Source organism: Notechis scutatus, chromosome 1, assembly GCF_049901735.1.
Source record: "Notechis scutatus isolate UNSWTSFEM ecotype Mainland chromosome 1, rNotScu1.2, whole genome shotgun sequence".
Lineage (NCBI taxonomy): Eukaryota > Metazoa > Chordata > Lepidosauria > Squamata > Elapidae > Notechis > Notechis scutatus.
Window position 1 is genome coordinate 32,409,253 of NC_142009.1, and position 17,147 is coordinate 32,426,399.

The 17,147-nt window shown below is 36.6% G+C and overlaps 1 long non-coding RNA gene across 1 annotated transcript in view; it reads left to right on the plus strand.

The window, feature by feature from the left end:
- LOC148132741 (uncharacterized) overlaps nucleotides 1-17,147 on the plus strand; it is a 146,792-nt gene that overhangs the window by 15,487 nt on the left and 114,158 nt on the right. The window contains exon 3 of the long non-coding RNA XR_015748646.1: nucleotides 4,096-4,247. This is a non-coding gene — a long non-coding RNA (uncharacterized LOC148132741). The remainder of the gene's footprint in view (nucleotides 1-4,095; nucleotides 4,248-17,147) is intronic.

Consider the following 17,147-nt stretch of genomic DNA (forward strand, 5'->3'; position numbering starts at 1 on the left):
TCATAAATAACTTTTGTATGAAATCGTATGAAATCAGTAGTGACCCAGCTCATTAGATATCTTAGTAAGCTTCTCAAGTGAAGTAAATCATCTTGGTTAGAGGCTAATTTACAGAAGACCCTGAACGTTAAGGCAGGGGTTCCTAATCCCTGGTCTATGGATTGGCACAAATTAGTGGCATGCCAGAAACTGGGCTGTGCAAATAAGTGAAGTCACATCTGCAGGGTGCAGGCAGTATGCAAAATCATGCCCTCCTCAAGTCCATGGAAAAAACTGTCTCCACGGAACTGGTCCCTGGTGCCCAAAATGTTGGGGGCCACTGCCTTATGGGAACACCATCAAATGGGCCCTTTGGGAGGGTTATATTCTGACTCTTGAACCTGACAGAGAGACACAAAGAAGATATTATTGAAGTCTCTTGGTTATCAGTTCCTCATGCAAGAGACCAGCAGCACCCTTGATTCTTATTTTGGACGAACCATCACCAACCAAATATGGCTCATCCAATTTCTAATTTGGGGCAGCAGATTAAGCAGAGTAAACAGCAATGCTATGCTATGGTTTCCTTCCCTATGGAACCTGTCTTCTTTATATGTTTTATTTGGCTTTGCTGGTAACCTACTTTGGAAGAGACAGATCTGCTACTTCTAAACAGAAACACTACCCTGAGAGATATTTTAAATTATTCTTTGATTGCAAACTTGATCTCAGCACCACAGGCAAATGTGCTCACTCTGAAGTCACATAATTCCTGAAGTGTGCAAAACTACCACCTTGCATCTATTCCATTTGCCTTATTACTATTAATGGAACTTGAAACTCTGCACCCAGGGGCAGGAAACGTACACAAAGTCTCTGTTAATTTAACTCACAGTGACATTGCCTCTGAACACCCATCATTGTTTTATTAATGGTTATTGCATTTCTTTCCAGTAGGGAGGGGCAGATCCTTTTAGAATGTAATATATTTAATTGCAATGATTAAAATGATAAAGATGGGGGTATATGCCATTTTTGTCTCTAACGTCCCATCACTGATTCTCCCTCTTTCCTGCTTTCTCTTATCAACTGTCATGTCCTACCACTACAGGAAGAAAATGTATAAAATACAGAACATTACATTTAATTACTGACATTAAGTAAAAATATTTGAGTAATGCTGAAAGAGAAGTCTCAATGGACATGGATCTGAGAAAAAAAGTTGGGCTCTAATTAGCAAAGATGTTGAATTGTATTTATTTCTGAAATTATACATTTTTAATATAGTTAAGAAAAAGTAGTGCTCACTCAAAAAAAAAATTAACCTTTACCTAGCTGGAAATTTCTCCTGAAACTTGAAACATCTTTTTTCTTCTTCTAATGGATTCCAGACTGATATTTGGGAGATAATATGAGCAGGGAAATGGGGTACTGGAAAAGCACGTACATTTACCAAGTAGGTCTATTGCGTCTATGGATGTCTATGGAGATTGTCAGTCATTCAGGTCACGGTTGTCCCAAAGGTGCTTTTTTCAAGGACAACTGGACTTTCTAGTTTTTCTCTGAAGACGTTTTGCTTCTCATCCAAGAAGTTTCTTCAGCTCTGATTGGATGGTGGGAAATGGAAGGATTAATTCTCCTTGCAGACAGCTGGTCATTTGTATTCTTTAGAGCAAACTTGGCAAGTTTAAGACTTGTGGACTTCAACTCCCAGAATTCCTGAGCCAACCTGACTGGAAGAGGAATTCTGGGAGTTGAAGTCCACAAGTCTTAAAGCTGTTAAGTTTGAAGACCCCTATTTTAGAAGGTCAGTGAGGAAATTTAAAGACCAGGTTCTGCCAGTTAGCTTGCGGCTCCAATGGTGGAGTTTTACATTGGGGTAGTTGGTAGATTAATAACAGAACCTATCTCTCCTCCTTTCATCCCATTCCCTCCCTCTCCATTTTTCAGTTAGGGCTGAGCATCTAGATTCTTATAGTATTTTATTTATAGTGTCTATAAGCTTTGTATAGTTTTATGTTTTAATATTATAAACCATGCAGAATTACCCGTAGTAAGATGGGTGGCCAATAAACTTAATAAGCAAAGAAATAAAAAGTCAATGGGGAAGTTGACAGAGGTCACAACTAATTATTGAATGATGTTACACCTAGTGACCGTATGGTATTTCTTAACAGTGGTAACCAGAAGTGCTGTAATTGTTGTCATAAGTTAGTACAGTTCCATGACATCATGCTTTATGACTACATCACTTCTTTGCCAGTTTCAATTACCATTGTTAAATGAGTACTACCTGTAAATTACTAGGAATAGGAATGAGGTGAGTGGTGGCAAATGGAAGGTGGAACAAAGGAAGGAAAGTTCTTGAGAACAGAAGTTCCTAAAGCTAGGAAAATGGACTGGTATTTCATCTGGAGAACTGGAACTAAGAGTACTGTTCTCATGACCATGTAGGGGTGGGATTCTACCAGTTCAGATGTTAAATTTGCATCTGGTTCGTCAAACCAGTATTTGAACTGACTGCCCCTCCCCTTCCCTGGCCCATTTTCGATGCAGGTAAATGCAGGGTCCGTGCGGAGGCTATGGGAGGAGGAAAAATGGGCCTTCCGAAAGTACCAGAAGTTCAGAAATGGGCCTGTTTCCAGCTTCCAGATGGCCTCCAGAGCCCAAGGGAGGTCATTTTCGCCTTCCCAGAGACCCGAGGGAAGCCTCCAGACCCTTGGAAAGGTGAAAAACGATCCACCATGCCCACACCCACCCAGCAACTGGGCAGCAAACCGGTTGCTGGGATTTTTGAATCCCACCCCTGTGACCATGCCTGGATGGTTGTTTTTTAAATATATCTCAGCAAATAATAAGGCTTCTTAGAGGCAAATATAGTTGGAATTGGTGCTTGGAAGCCTTTATATCTACCATATTTGGAGAAGATATTTTGGTCTAATCACTGCCTTTACTTAATTTCTAGATGTGAACCTTTTGATACAACAATTCCCATAGAAGTGAGGATGAGCCTTACAAAATAAGATATTTTTCTGAGGATTATATTCAGAATAAAGGCTCTTATCAATTGAGCATTAATGGAAGTGTAGAGTTCTAAGAATTATTTTACTGTATCTTTTGTTTCTTATAATCATTGTATGTTTGGCTTTGTGAATGTGTTGTGTATAGGAGGGCTTGTTGCTTCATTTAGACTGAAGTAAATGAGATAATTAAGTAAAATGCGAATGTGGTGGAAATTCAATAATCACATATTTCCATTGTAAATGTGCAATTAAGTAATTATCGCTACCAATTAGCTTTTACTAAATAAGAATGGCCTCATAAAAGCCTAATTGAACTAAAAAGTGTCCATGGCATGCTATAGGATGTTAATCATTTTTAAAAGTTTATTATCTCACCTTATGTTATTCTTCAACATACCCCATCAAGCTTCTTTTAAGGAAAAACTAAATTGCAGGAATTGGTTCTTGCAAAATTCATGATACATAAAGAAGATATGGCAAGCTGCTCTTTACCTGATATTGTCATTCTCTTTGTAGATTTAGAAATAATAAAAGTCTATTTCATTCTTTTTTTATTTCTTTGCCAAGCTATCTTCATGGGTCCTGTTGAACAACAATTCTTGCTGCTGAAATGGTTAATTAAATGTTGCCCTTGTGAAGGCAACATTTGACAAAAGGCTCACAATCTGGAAAGTGACATGAAGAGGGCAGCATAGGAAATCAAAACGAGACAGAGGAAAGTTAAAAAGAAACATGCATAGTTATCATATTGATATTGTCTTAGGTTTAGTTAGAATAAAATCAAGGAATGGCAGATATGCCTTCTGGAATATCTCTTTGTCCTCTTTTTCCATGCCAGTGCAGAAGTATTTAATTTTATATTTGGGAGATGAAGGTAAAATGCTGCCCAGGAAAAAAAAAAGCTTGAGGGGAGAAGGAGTTTCAACAAGAAAGATGGTAAGAGAGGGAGTACTTTGCAAGAAGTACTCGTATGTTCCACGTTTCTTAGGATAGAAAACGGAACGCTGGACTGAAAATGTCATTTCTTCTTTTTTCCGTAACCCCACTGCATACAATTTGATTTTCCTGCCTTTCCCATTTTCTTTTCAAACAGAGTGACTGGACATGAAACTCTTCTCCTCGCTCATTTTATCTTCAAAACAAATATATTTGAGTTAATTTATACTGCAATTTGAGAACATCATCAATGTCCTCAATGGTGGACATTGGGGTGATGAGCTTTACATCAGTGAGCTTCACATTCAAGTAAGGAATCTTCTGTTTTAAGGTGTAACTGTACTTACTATTTACAGTATTCTTCTCTTGTACTTATGCTGGCTTGATTCTAAGCTCTTGTAAGAGAAGCATGTTGAGGCACTTGGCAAAGTCCACACAGCACACTATAACATCCTACTATTAGAAAAATCCCTTTCTTCCATGTTCTCTCAACATTCTCCTTCAGGAAAGTTGCCAATATCCAGATTTTCTAAAAAATACATATACATACATACAGACAGACAGACAGAGGAAAATAAATTTATTTACAAGGAATTAAAGCATTAAAATTCACACATATGAAGGCACAAAAAATACCTTATTTTAAAAAATATTTTATTACTGTCCAGTTGTTTGCAGTGTCTAGAAAAGCTAACTTGACTATGAATGTTACAATAGCACAATGATTATAATATTTGATTCATAAATAGAATGTTGCTGATTCAAAATCTGTATCGCCAACCTGTTCTGGTAACAGGACAGCTAGGCATGTGGACACTTTACACTGTTACTGTATATCTATATATGTATTTGGAGTATTTATATCTAGTCCTTTTTTCCCCTCTTTCATATCTAAATAAAAGAGGGGAAATCTGTTTTTATGAAGCTGTTAAAGCTGTCATTATATATATATTATTATGATGGATTGATTTAATTCTGTTACCTGCCTAGAGTTGCTGTTTGCAAGATGAGCAGACATAAATTGATATAAATATAAAAAAGGATGCAGACAAAATTGATTAGGGAACAGGTTTTAATATCAAAGATAGGATAAATGTGTGAAAAATCCCATTAAACTTCAAACAAAAATTATAGCTTCAAAAAAAATAGTATTACCATTAGAAGGAGTAGGAAGAGAACAGATATTTGAAGGGCATTTTTCAATCTACATGAAAAAAAGATAAATTTCCAGGAAATTGGCACAGAGTTTATCCATGGTTGAGTTTGCTATAATAAAGTCAGTGAAGGAACAAGCTGGGATGATTTACAAGATGTAAGCGTCTGTAAAATTTACAAACTGGTGGTATAAAATGTCATGTTTTATGATGCATTCTGTTCAGCCAGCATACATAAAGGGTACTGTGATAGGAAATTGAAAGAAATGTCTGCCCTTTGATTTTCTTTCTTGAAAGCATGGCACCAGAGGTTTTGCTTGAAAGGCTATATAAACCAAGGATTCTATCTGGTTTTAGGCACTGGTTTTAAAAACCAACAGGCAATTTACTTTGTGACTGGATTGCAAATACTGGGCTAGGATAGTTACACTTAATGACTTATTTGTGTTTCTTGGGAAATGATAGTGTGAGTCCAAAGGCCTTACTTCTAATTACAGTTACCTGTGGACTTTTGCAATTATTGCCTATTCCAGCATTGTTTACTTTCAATAAAATGTCCATTGGGTTAAATACTGTACTTTGAGTATGTGTGTGTGTGTGTGTGTGTATGTGTGTGTGTGTGTGTGTGCGTGATGGAGCAGAGTGACCCACTGAACACCACACAGAGGAAGCCTCCCATTGTTGACCATTGGCTTATGGGTTGATATAATCTCTATTGTGGCCAGGAAAGTTGCTTGGATATGTCCAGGAAATCCCAAGGAATTGAACTTGAGTTGAAGATTTTTCCTTTATTTTCCTAAAATGTCTAAAGATCTGGCTATACTGTCTTGTTAGTGTCCTGAATGCACCCCTGCCTTTTAATTAACTTTTAATGTTGACTTTTATCGGGACTTTCGGTTTGAGTTTCTTCGGCGACAGACCGAAGCCTCGTCTCTGTGAGTCTTTGATCCGTGCTCGCCGCTGGAGCGCCCTGAGCCAGCTGGTTTTGGGGCTAAGCCACCCTGTAGAGGTGGTGAAGAAGGGGGAGACTGCCTGCAGGGCTGAGGAGAGCCGCATCTCTCCTCCCCAGCTGGCCATTACTCCCTTTCCCAAAGGCGGTTGTAGCGGTGGTCAGAAATGGCCACCACAAAGAAGAACTTGACCGGAAAAGAATGTGCAGAAGGAAGATAAGAAGAGAAAGTTTTGGTTGACCAGGTCAAACAGCAAAAGCAACAAATAAGGTACCCTGGAATTGAAACTATTAAAACATTGTTCCCTAAGAAGATTTTTAAGCTGCAAAGGAGAGAGAAAAGGGAAAAGTTTTTTTCCCCTCCTTTTCCTATACTGACAGCTAAGAGACTTAAGCAAGAAATTGGAAAAAAAATCCACTTTGACATTAATAGGCATTTAATGCTGAAAATAAAAAGTCAAAGGGATAATAAAGATTTCTGGATAATCAAAACGTTTTGAAAACAGGAAAGGAGAGAAAAAGAATAAAAGGGCAGGATCTGGAAGGGAGGAGACTGCCTGGAATTAAAAAGAACTTACAGCAAAATCTCAACAAGACTTCCAAAAGATACATTTTAACTGAAATATCGCAACAAAAACCCCAGGAAGAGAAAGTGGAAAAAGAAATAAGAAGAAATAACTTGGGACTATTTGGATTACTTGATGATTTCTGGATTTTTGGTATTGGTGGTTGTTTAAAACTGTTTAAAATGGCTCCACTTTTAGAAGAACTGAAAATGGAACTTAAAAAGTACAAAGAAGATGCACAAGAAGGGAGAGGTTCTTTTGGCTTCGTATTTCAGTTTTTGGAAATGGAGATTTGGAACTATGAGAAACAACAAGAAATGCCTGCAGAACAAGAAGATTGCGACAAAGAAGAAGCCATCTTTAATGAACAAGTAATCTTAGATGGGGAAAAAAAGGAAAGGGGGGAAGGAGAATGGAAAGTTTAAGATTGGGAAAAACAACTCCAAAAAAAAAAAAAAAATAGAGTGAAAAATAAGTATAAAATCAGAAAGCAACAGAAGAGGGAAATGCAGAAGAGAGAATTAGAAGTAGAGAGACAAGGGGGTAAAAAGGGGAGGGAGAAGAAGAGAGGGAAGAAAGAAAGGAAAAGAAGTTATAAAGGACAGAAACAAAATATAGAGAAACAGGGCCTATTTAGAGATAATGGGTGAAAATTTAATGGAAAAAGGGATTCTGCAAAGGTACATAAGATAGTGTTGTTATATTAGAAATAGAAATAATTTTAGAAAATATGAAACAATGTATGATTAAAATGTTTGATAAAATAGCTATTGTAATTCAGTGGAATGCTTGTCAATAAATAATTGTAACAAAATGAATATTTAATGATTTACAAAACATGTGAAGAGAAATAAGGGAAAGATTAATTATGGAGATTATATGTGTTTTATTAAGAAGTATGATATTTAATTGAAAAGAAGTGTTAAAGATGTTAAGATTTTAATGATTATTAAAGGTAGAACTGAATTGGAATGGAATGAGGGTTTATAATTACATATATTTACAATCCTTCTTTTTTTTTTTTTAAAGAATATAGTGTGTATTATAAGAATGTGCCAAGCAGAATTCGATTGGAAGTTATGTATTATGTATTATATTGAAGGTCATAAACTTAAGGTATATATTGAAGTTTACATAAGAGTTGAATGGATGTAATTAAAAGATATAAAGGTGTCATACTCCAATTAGTAACTACAGGAGAACATTTGTTTAATGAGAAAAGATAATATGAAATTGAAACAGAACAGACAAAAGTATAAATATAATGATTTGAATTGAGATGAGATAATCAAAATAAAATTGAGAAAATTAAAAGAGGGGAAAAACTATATAGAAAATGTAGAATAGTATAAGACATGGAATAGAACACAAAAAGGAGCATGAAATTGAGCTTTGTGTCTGTATAAAGAAGTTCAACCCGGGACCATGCTATTTTCAAAAAAGATGTTTTACTTATATTTTGTGTGTGTGAAAATCCAAATAAAACTTTATTAAAAAATGTTGACTTTTATCTAAATTTTATGTAGTTTTATGTTTTAATATTTTATTTGTACACCACCCAGATTTTATCAATAGCAGTAACAGCCAACAAGAATATAGAGAAAAAAATAAAACATGCTAACTTTTTCTAATTTTTCCAGGCTGCAGAACTTGGTTAAAAACACACACACATGGAACTCCTGATAAAGAGGCTAAACTTTAGTAATAGAACATAGGTTGTGTTCCAGGGTCTTTTAAAATTATCCATAAAAATCTCCAAACTAAATGAAGACTCTCTCATAGAATTCCATCTAGTTGTCTAATGCAATTTCAGATTCTAGAACTGCTAAAACTGAGTTGTAAATAGTTTACAGCACTCACCCTCTTAACGAAGGAACAACTAAAAGCAAAAATCACCTTTCTGCAACTGTTCAAGCTGAATTTACCTGAGTTGTTATAGCTGGAATGATTCTGCATTGGGATATAGTTTAATAAAACATCAACATCTTTAACTAGTGGTGGGATTCAAATTTTTTACTACCAGTTCCTGTGGGCGTGGCTTGGTGGGCGTGGCAGGAGAAGAATACTATAAAATCTCCAGTCAGAGCTGGTATTTGCTGGTTCTCTGAACTACTCAAAATTTCTGCTATTTGTTCTCCAGAACTGGTCATAACCTGATGAATACCACCTCTGTCTTTAACCCTTAGCTTCCTTCCAAGATTTTTATTCAGGCTTTTAAAAACTCAAAGTTTGAAGAGATCCCTCTACCATCTTGAAAATTTTAGAAAGTAAATATTACCCTTTTTTGATTCTTTTCAAAGAAATTCAACTGCTACCCAGGCTTGGTTCCAGTTCATATGAATTCTATCATGGATTTACTGACAATGAAATATTTTTTTAAAATGCTATATTTATGCTACTTTGGGGGCATATAGTGAAATGTTGTGAGGTCAGAGAAAGGACTATTCATCTGCTTCTGAAGCAGGTATTGGTTGGAGTGGAGTTCCTTTTGTTCATTTATTTTATAAAAAAACAGCTAGTTGTAATACATAGACTGATCATGATGAGGTGCACTGATTTGCTGCTTCCATCTGTAATGCTAATAGTTCTAAGAATGATCGTTCAGCATTTCTGTTTGTGTCCATTTTCCCCAATTTACTTTTTTTCGTAGCTTGCTATCCAATGAAAATAGCATAATAGGACATTGAAGTTTTTGCAAAGAAATATTACTCTATAGAAATATTATTTTAAAGGTCAGTGTCTTTTTCAAGTACATTGATTTAAACTACTGGTGTCTCATTCATTGGGATCCATGACCATAATACAGAACAAATATTTACACACATAATCACTGGAATTCATTTTAGGAACCTGGGAAAGTATGCCAATTAATTCCAAAAAGATAAATCTCCTAATGACATGGGTTAATATAAAACAATATGATATTTGCTCCAAAGCCATTTAATTACTAAGAGCAAAGTTGCATTTTTTTTTCCTGGATAGATTTATTGTTTTCTAAATCTGATAAACTGCTATTGGGCTAAAAGTACTATGACTATAGTACTAATTAAAAATCTTTATCCAAAATCTACAGATTTTAAACTTTATTTGTAATCCAAGTGAAGGCAGACTATATGAAGAGTAGATGGTGGCTTGGGCTGTGTTTCAGAAGGATCTTATGAAGTTTGTTCTAGTAACCCATTAACAGGGTGAGCCTAGAAATTTCCCTGCTTCTCCATTTCTTCTTCAGCACTGTCTTTCCTTTAGTAAGTTAAGAAGCTTGAGATATGTTGGACTGCAATTCCCATAATCAAGTCAGCATGATAGCTGATAGGAAATATAGAATGCCAGTTTAAGAATAGCTGTGATTGCAAAATAAGAATAAGACAGTAAAAAAACCAAATGTTTCTTTCCAAAAAGTCAAGCTAACTCATATACTACAGATGCAGATAGTCCTTCATTTTTTCCATCTGCAATTTTAAGATTTAATCCCTTACATTGAGTTTCAAACTAAAGAGCTGGTGTAGAATGTAACATGTTTGTGTAATAATAGATGATCTGAATGCCTGGTTTCTACTCACAGTTCCATTTGCATTAATCTGCATTCTTTGCCATTTCCAGATAGCTTTTAAGGATTCTGCACATAAAGCATATTTCAGTCAGCTAAATGGCATGTGCCCAAGATGTGGATCAGTGAGACAACAGCTTTCTCACGATGAGACTGTAAGAAGAACTATAACAAATGGTCAGAGTACTCATGCTACAGATGCCAGCTGTGTATACATGTTAACTACTAAATTCAGGAGAATTCCCAATGGTTCAATTATCTTTGAATCCAAATCCATCCAGACTCATTTGCATACCTCTGCCTATGGCAGGTGTTCTTTGTTGTGTTTGTATTATGTTTCGACATATTTTCGTCAAATTCTTTTCAGAACTATTCCTGGTCATCTCTTCAAAATGCTTTTGAATGCTTTTGGAGGATAAGAGTTAATCAATAGATTAGAGCATGAGATTTAACCCAAATGTTTGGATATTACTGTTACTATTAGAGAAGTGGAACCTTCACACATCCCCAACCTTGACACATCACCAGCGCCATGGAATGAAACAGAAAGTCTCCAGCAATATCTTCTGAACATTTCTTTTCAGGTAAGAATGAAACCACCAAAACAGAACTTCCAAGGAAGCAGTGGCAAACTGAAGTCAGCTCTGTGGGAATAGAATGGAAGACCAAGAGAAATCAGTGAATGAATCAGCTTTCTGAACTCATCTCCAGATTACAAGCAGGACCTGGGATCACCCATAGTGCCTCATACAGATGCTCCCCATGGTGAAACTGCAAAATGGTGATCTTTGGTGCATTATAAAGCTTTGGGAACCAGGAGAGTCAATTTTGTCCAAGACACAGTTCAGAGCCTTTAAAAAGAGTTTACTCACTTCCACTGGAAATGACTTGTAAATTACTTTTTTTTTCTGAAAACCTTCAGAATGACATTTTTTTTATCTTGGGTGTTTTTTATTCAATCCTCAGCAAAAGAAGTTTCATGTAAGACTAAAAACTTAAAATAAAATTTTTATTTACAAATATGCAGCAAGTGTGATTAGAATATTTAATTTGGAAAATTTTAAATGGACTAAGGGCCAGATTGACTGTAAATAAAATGTTGAAATAATAGTAAGATTTTTTCCTGTTTTTAAAAAATTGTATTAAAAGTCGATTTTGAATTTATGTGTAAAATATTTTCCTTGGAAATTGTTAGGAATATAAGTCACCTAACAGGTATTTGGGTTAGAAATATATAAACCAGGATATACATTTTAGTACTATATCTTTAAGAAAATGCAAAACTGTAGTTGGGTGTGGTTTTTCAAACGGTCATAAGATGGAGCCAGAAACCTGGATTGTTTTAGTCTTAGTCTAGAGAGTGTGTCTGAGTGAGTATCTCTGTTTCCTTCTGTTGGAAAGTATTGCTGTTCCTCCAGTTGTTCTAATTGACTGATATTACTGGATTTAATGTAAGTCTGATACTGAACTGTTTTTGACACTGGAATTTGATATTTGGATTATCCCTGGATTGAAAAACTGACTGTTTTATCTGTGAATGACTTTTGGACTGCCTATTTTGGACTTTGCTTAAACATTTCTGGAAGTAAAAACCTACATTTACTGTACAGTGTATCTATGTGCTCTGTGTGTATTATTCCAACACTACTCTCTATACGTCTCCCTGTATGCGTTCATTCTCCTAACGGGGAATTACCTCAACAGAAACTGTTGTAAATTAGAAAAAGCATGATAAGGGGAGACCCTGAAGGCTGATTACTAGAAGCAAACAGAAAGAACTAAAGATTCTAATTAAAGGAGAAGACCCACTAATGCAGAATGGAGAACAATCAGGGTTAAGATTCAAAAATCCCAACAACCGGTTCTCTGCTCAGTTGCTGGGTAGGTGTGGCCATAGTGGGCGTGGCCTATGAGAACTTCTGGGAGGGGCAGTTTTTGTCTTTCCCAGAGTCTGGAGGTTTCCCTCAGGCTTCTGGGAGGGAGAAAATAGCCTCCCCCAAGCTCTGGAGGCCCTCCGGAAGCTGGAATCAGGCCCATTTCCAGACTTCCAGAACTTTCAGGAGGGCCATTATTCACTCCCCCAGAGCCTCTGTGCGGACTCTGCACTTATCTGCATCCAAATCAGGCTGTGTGGAGACTCCTGTGAGGGGTGGGGCAGGGTCGGAGGGCCAGCGGATTGGTTCAACTACGGGTTTGGTAAACCAGATGTAAATTTAGTATCAGGTTTGAACCGGCTGAATCCCATCTCTGGGAATAATATTTTAACTCTCGAAGAATTCAAGGATAGATGGCAACAATGTACTCAGTACTTTCTCTTCAGTTATATGTTACTTATAAAAATGGGTTCAAAAGAGAGAAGAAAGTTCAACTGAGAACTAGGTTGTTTTGGATATGGATTTAAAATTGACAGGTTACGCAAATGATATTGACAAAGATGTTATTTAGGACTTATAAATGAAACCATAAGATTTTTCAGGTGCATAAATCAGAAATGTGATTTGGATGTGTGGATTTCAACGAAGAGTGACTTGGACAACTTTCTTATTCTCGACTTGCAAAAGAGATATGTTATACTTATGAAGGAGTTCCTCAGAAGAGATATAGAGGGAATGAAAAATCAATGTTTGGAACACTACTTAAAGGGAATAAATATCAAGAGTTTCAAAATAAAGAAGATTTATAAAGTTGGTTTACTTAATCAGGTTAAAATGGTTGGAGGCTTTTTTTTTTTTTTGTTAGATAAGTCCCAGTGTTCAAATCTGTCAAGATCCTTCTGTATTCTGAGCCTATCTTCCGGAGTATTAGCTATTCCTGCCACTTGGTTTTTTTTTTGTTTTTTTTTTCTTGGTTTGTATTATTTATTTTTGTATTTCAAAACTTCAGTAAAAATTATTATAAAAAAAGAAATGAGATCATGTTATATGAAAAATACTATGCCCCCTAAAGTTCTAGGAAGGTCAAAGGTGCTCAGAAGTGGCCTGTTAATCTACTTGCAAATGGATCTCTAGTTTAAAAAAAAATCTATTTGCAAAATTTATGAGCAATCCTATATTTCATTCATTGAAATATTGAAGAGTTGTTATTGATATTATTTGTCACTCTTTTGTCTTGGTATTAATGCTGACTCTTCTAATCCCTCATAAATTTACTCTAACTTGTAAAATCATTTTTTGTCAATATCTACCTTGCCTACCTTCAAATAAATGTGTGATTTGAGTTCAGAGTGATCTGTCCACAGCTGAAACCCATCAAATAGAACTATATTATCATTTTGCCAGAAATTGAGTAGGGAAAAACTACAGCATGTAATCCATAAAAAATAGTTGACATTTGTTTGCTCAGCACTGACAGGAAAAAAATAATAATTTGAAAATGTGTATACAATTTGAAAGTCGAATATCATAAGACAGAAACTGTGCTTTAGCTAACTATATTATTCTGTATTCTTTAGAAATTCATAGATCTACCATTTAACAAGTAGCTGGCTGCAAATAAGCTAGCTTCTGTATTTCCATGATAGCTTGAAGATCTCATAATAATAATCAGTGCTAAATTCATGTATAGCAAACAAGGAAATAAAACATTTTTTTCTACCTTACCTCCACAGTGTTGCTATGTGTGGAGTCTTTGTAGATGCTAGAGAGATAGGAATTTGGAAATGGAATTTCCAGTGGAATTTTCAAGATTTTGATACCGTTAACCATAGTATACGTCTGGAGTGGCTTTGGGAGCTGTGTGCATGTAGAACTATACTGTGCTTGTTTGCTTCCTTCTTATAGGTCTGATACCAACTGATGTCAATTAGAGTGAGAGAGCCATTGGCTTCTACAGAATTTGATGCATTTTTCACTCTTGTTAAACATCTAAATGAAATGCTGGGAGAGATCATCCATTACCTTCGGGTGAAGTGTTATCATTATGATCTGATGTATATGATACTCAGTTGTACCTTATCCTGCTGCTAGAGGCTGTGAGTTGTGGATGGGGAACAACAACAACCTGAGAGTCCTTCTGGATTCATGTCTTCTATTTGAGGAGCAAGTGGCAGTTGTGACCAGGAGGACCTTTGCACAATTTTGTGTTGTGTTCCAGTTGCACATATTCCTGGATCATGAGGCTTTAGTCATAGTTATTTATGCCCTGACATCTCCTGAATGGACTAGTGCAATGTGCTCTACATAGGGCTGGCATTGCAGAGTGTTCAGATGCTTCAGTTGATGCAAAATGTCTGTGGAGGTTCTCAATCATCCAGGTCATAGTTGTCTCAAAGTTCCTTTTTCCCAAAAGGCAACTGGACGTTCTTGGTTTTTTCCTGTTTTTTTTCTTTGAAAACATTTTGCATTTCACCAATTCTCAGAATTGATGAACCTTCTTGGAGAAGTGAAAAGTTTTCAAAGAAGAAAATCCCACCAAGACATTACAGTTGCTTTTGGTATAAACACCTTTGGGAATGGTATGAGCAGTTATGGGTGTTCCTAGAAGGACATATTACATCTCTGCTCTAGGAGTTGCACTGGTTGCTGGTTTGCTTCAAGGTATAATTCAGGATGCATGGGGGCCAGGTTGTTTGAGGGACCAGCTTTCCCCAATCACTTCTATCCATGCCATTAAGTCTAGCAGAACAGACTTGTTGAGGGTTCTATCTGCTAAGATGTTCCACCTGATTGGATCCAGGAGACACTTTTTGTGGTTCCTGTCCTCTGGAACATCATCTCCCCGAGTTAAGATTAACCTCAACCCTTGTGGCCTTTCAGAAAGCCCTCAAAAAGAGCCCCCATGTTATTTGCACCACATATTACATCTTAATTAATCCTTTCACAATCTTGATTTTACTTCAAACAGATAATCAGAGTTGGAAGGGACCTTGTAGGTCATCTAGTCCAACCCCCCACCCAAGTGGGAGACCCTTTTCTATTTCTGACAAATGTCAGTCCAATCTCTTCTTGAAAGTCTCAAGTGATGGCGCTCCCACAACTTCCGAGGGCAAGCTGTTCCATTGGTTGATTGTTCTCACTGTCAGAAAGTTTCTCCTTATTTCCAGGTTAAATCTCTCCTTGTTCAGTTTCCATCCATTATTCCTTGTCTGGCCTACAGGCGCTTTAGAAAATAGATTGACCCCTTCCTCTCTGTGGCAGCCCCTCAAATATTGGAAGACCACTATCATGTCTCCCCTGGTCCTTCTCTTTACTAGACTAGCCACGCCCAGTTTCTGCAATCATTTGTTGTATGTTTAGCCTCCAGTCCCCTAATCATCCTGGTTGCTTTTCTCTGTACTTTTTCTAGAGTCTCAACATCTTGTTTATAATGTGGTGACCAAAACTGGATGCAGTGCTCTAGGTGTGGTCTTACTAAGGCTTTGTAGAGTGGTATTAGTACTTCCCTTGATCTCGATTGTATCCCTCTGTTAATACAATTTAGGATTGCATTAGCTTTTTTGGCTGCTGCTGCACACTGCTGGCTCATATTTAGTTGGTTGTCCACTAAGACTCCAAGATCCCTCTCACAGTTACTGCTATTGAGCCTGGTTTCACCCAGTCTATATATGTACTTTTGGTTTTTCTTGCCTAAGTGTAGAACTTTACTTTTCTCTACATTTAATTTCATTTTGTTATATACAGCCCAGTGTTCTAGTCTGTCAAGATCCATCTAGATCTTGAGCCTATCTTCTTGGGTGTTAGCTATTCCTACCAGCTTAGTATCATCTGCAAATTTGGTAAGTTCCCCTTCTATTCCCTCATCTAAGTCGTTAATGAAGATATTGAAGAGTACTGGGCTTAAGACAGAACCTTGTGGCACCCCACTGCTTACTTCCCTCCATGTAGACTTAGACCCATTAAGGATTACTCGTTGAGTATGGTTTGCCAGCCAGTTGCAAGTCCATCTAATGGTGGTGCTCTGTATTCCACTTTTTTCTAGCTTACTAAGAAGTAGGTTGTGGTTTACTTTGTCGAATGCCTTGCTGAAATCTAAATATATTATGTCCACAGTATTTTTCTGGTCTACTAATTTAGTCACTGTGTTGAAGAATGAAATAAGATTGGTTTGGCATGATCTGTTCTTAACAATTGCATGCTGACTGCTAGTTATTACTTTACTTGTTTCTAGATGTTGGCATCTAGATCTGTTTTTTTTTATTTTATTTTCCAGTATCTTCCCGGGTATTGATGTTAGGCTGATTGGTCTATAGTTTCCTGGGTCTGTTTCCCCCCTTTTTTTGAAGATGGGAACCACATCAGCTCTTTTCCAGTCCTCTGGTAGTTCCCCGGTGCTCCAGGATTTTTGAAAGATATGGTGCAGTGGTTCTGAGATGACCTCTGCCAGCTCCTTTAAAACTCTGGGATGTAATCCATCAGGCCCTGGCGATTTGTTTTCATCAAGATCAGACAGGTATTCTCTTACTATTTTTTTTGCTTTTAACTTTTATTTCTGGTCTGTCTTTTACAGTTATGTTTTTGGTGGGTTGAGCTATAGTTTCTTTTTGCGTGATGATGGATGCAAAGAATGAGTTAAGCAGTTCTGCTTTCTCTCTGTTGCCTGTTACTTCCTTGCTGTCTTCTCTCTTTAGTGGACCGACTGTTACCTTGATTTTTTTCTTGTTATTTATATGTTGCAAGAAACTTTTTTTTTATTATCTTTGACTTTTGTTGCAAGTCTTTGTTCGTTCTGAGCCTTTGCTGTCCTGACTTCGTCTTTGCAGATTCTGGCTATCTGCTGATATTCTGCCTTAGTTGTATGTCCTTCTTTCCAGTTTTTGTACTTGTCCTTCTTTTCTTTCAATTTGCCAGAGAGATCTTTGTGAAGCTATGCTGGTTTCTTCTTGGATTTCTTGTTTTTCTTTCTCAGAGGTATTGTGCTGATCTGGGCTTCTATGATCATACTTTTTAGAGTTTCCCAAGATTCTTGAGTTGTTTTCCCCTTTAGGATTTTCATCCATGGAATCTTTCCCAAGTTCTCTCTGAGTTTATTGAAATCAGCTCTTTTAAAATCCAAGAC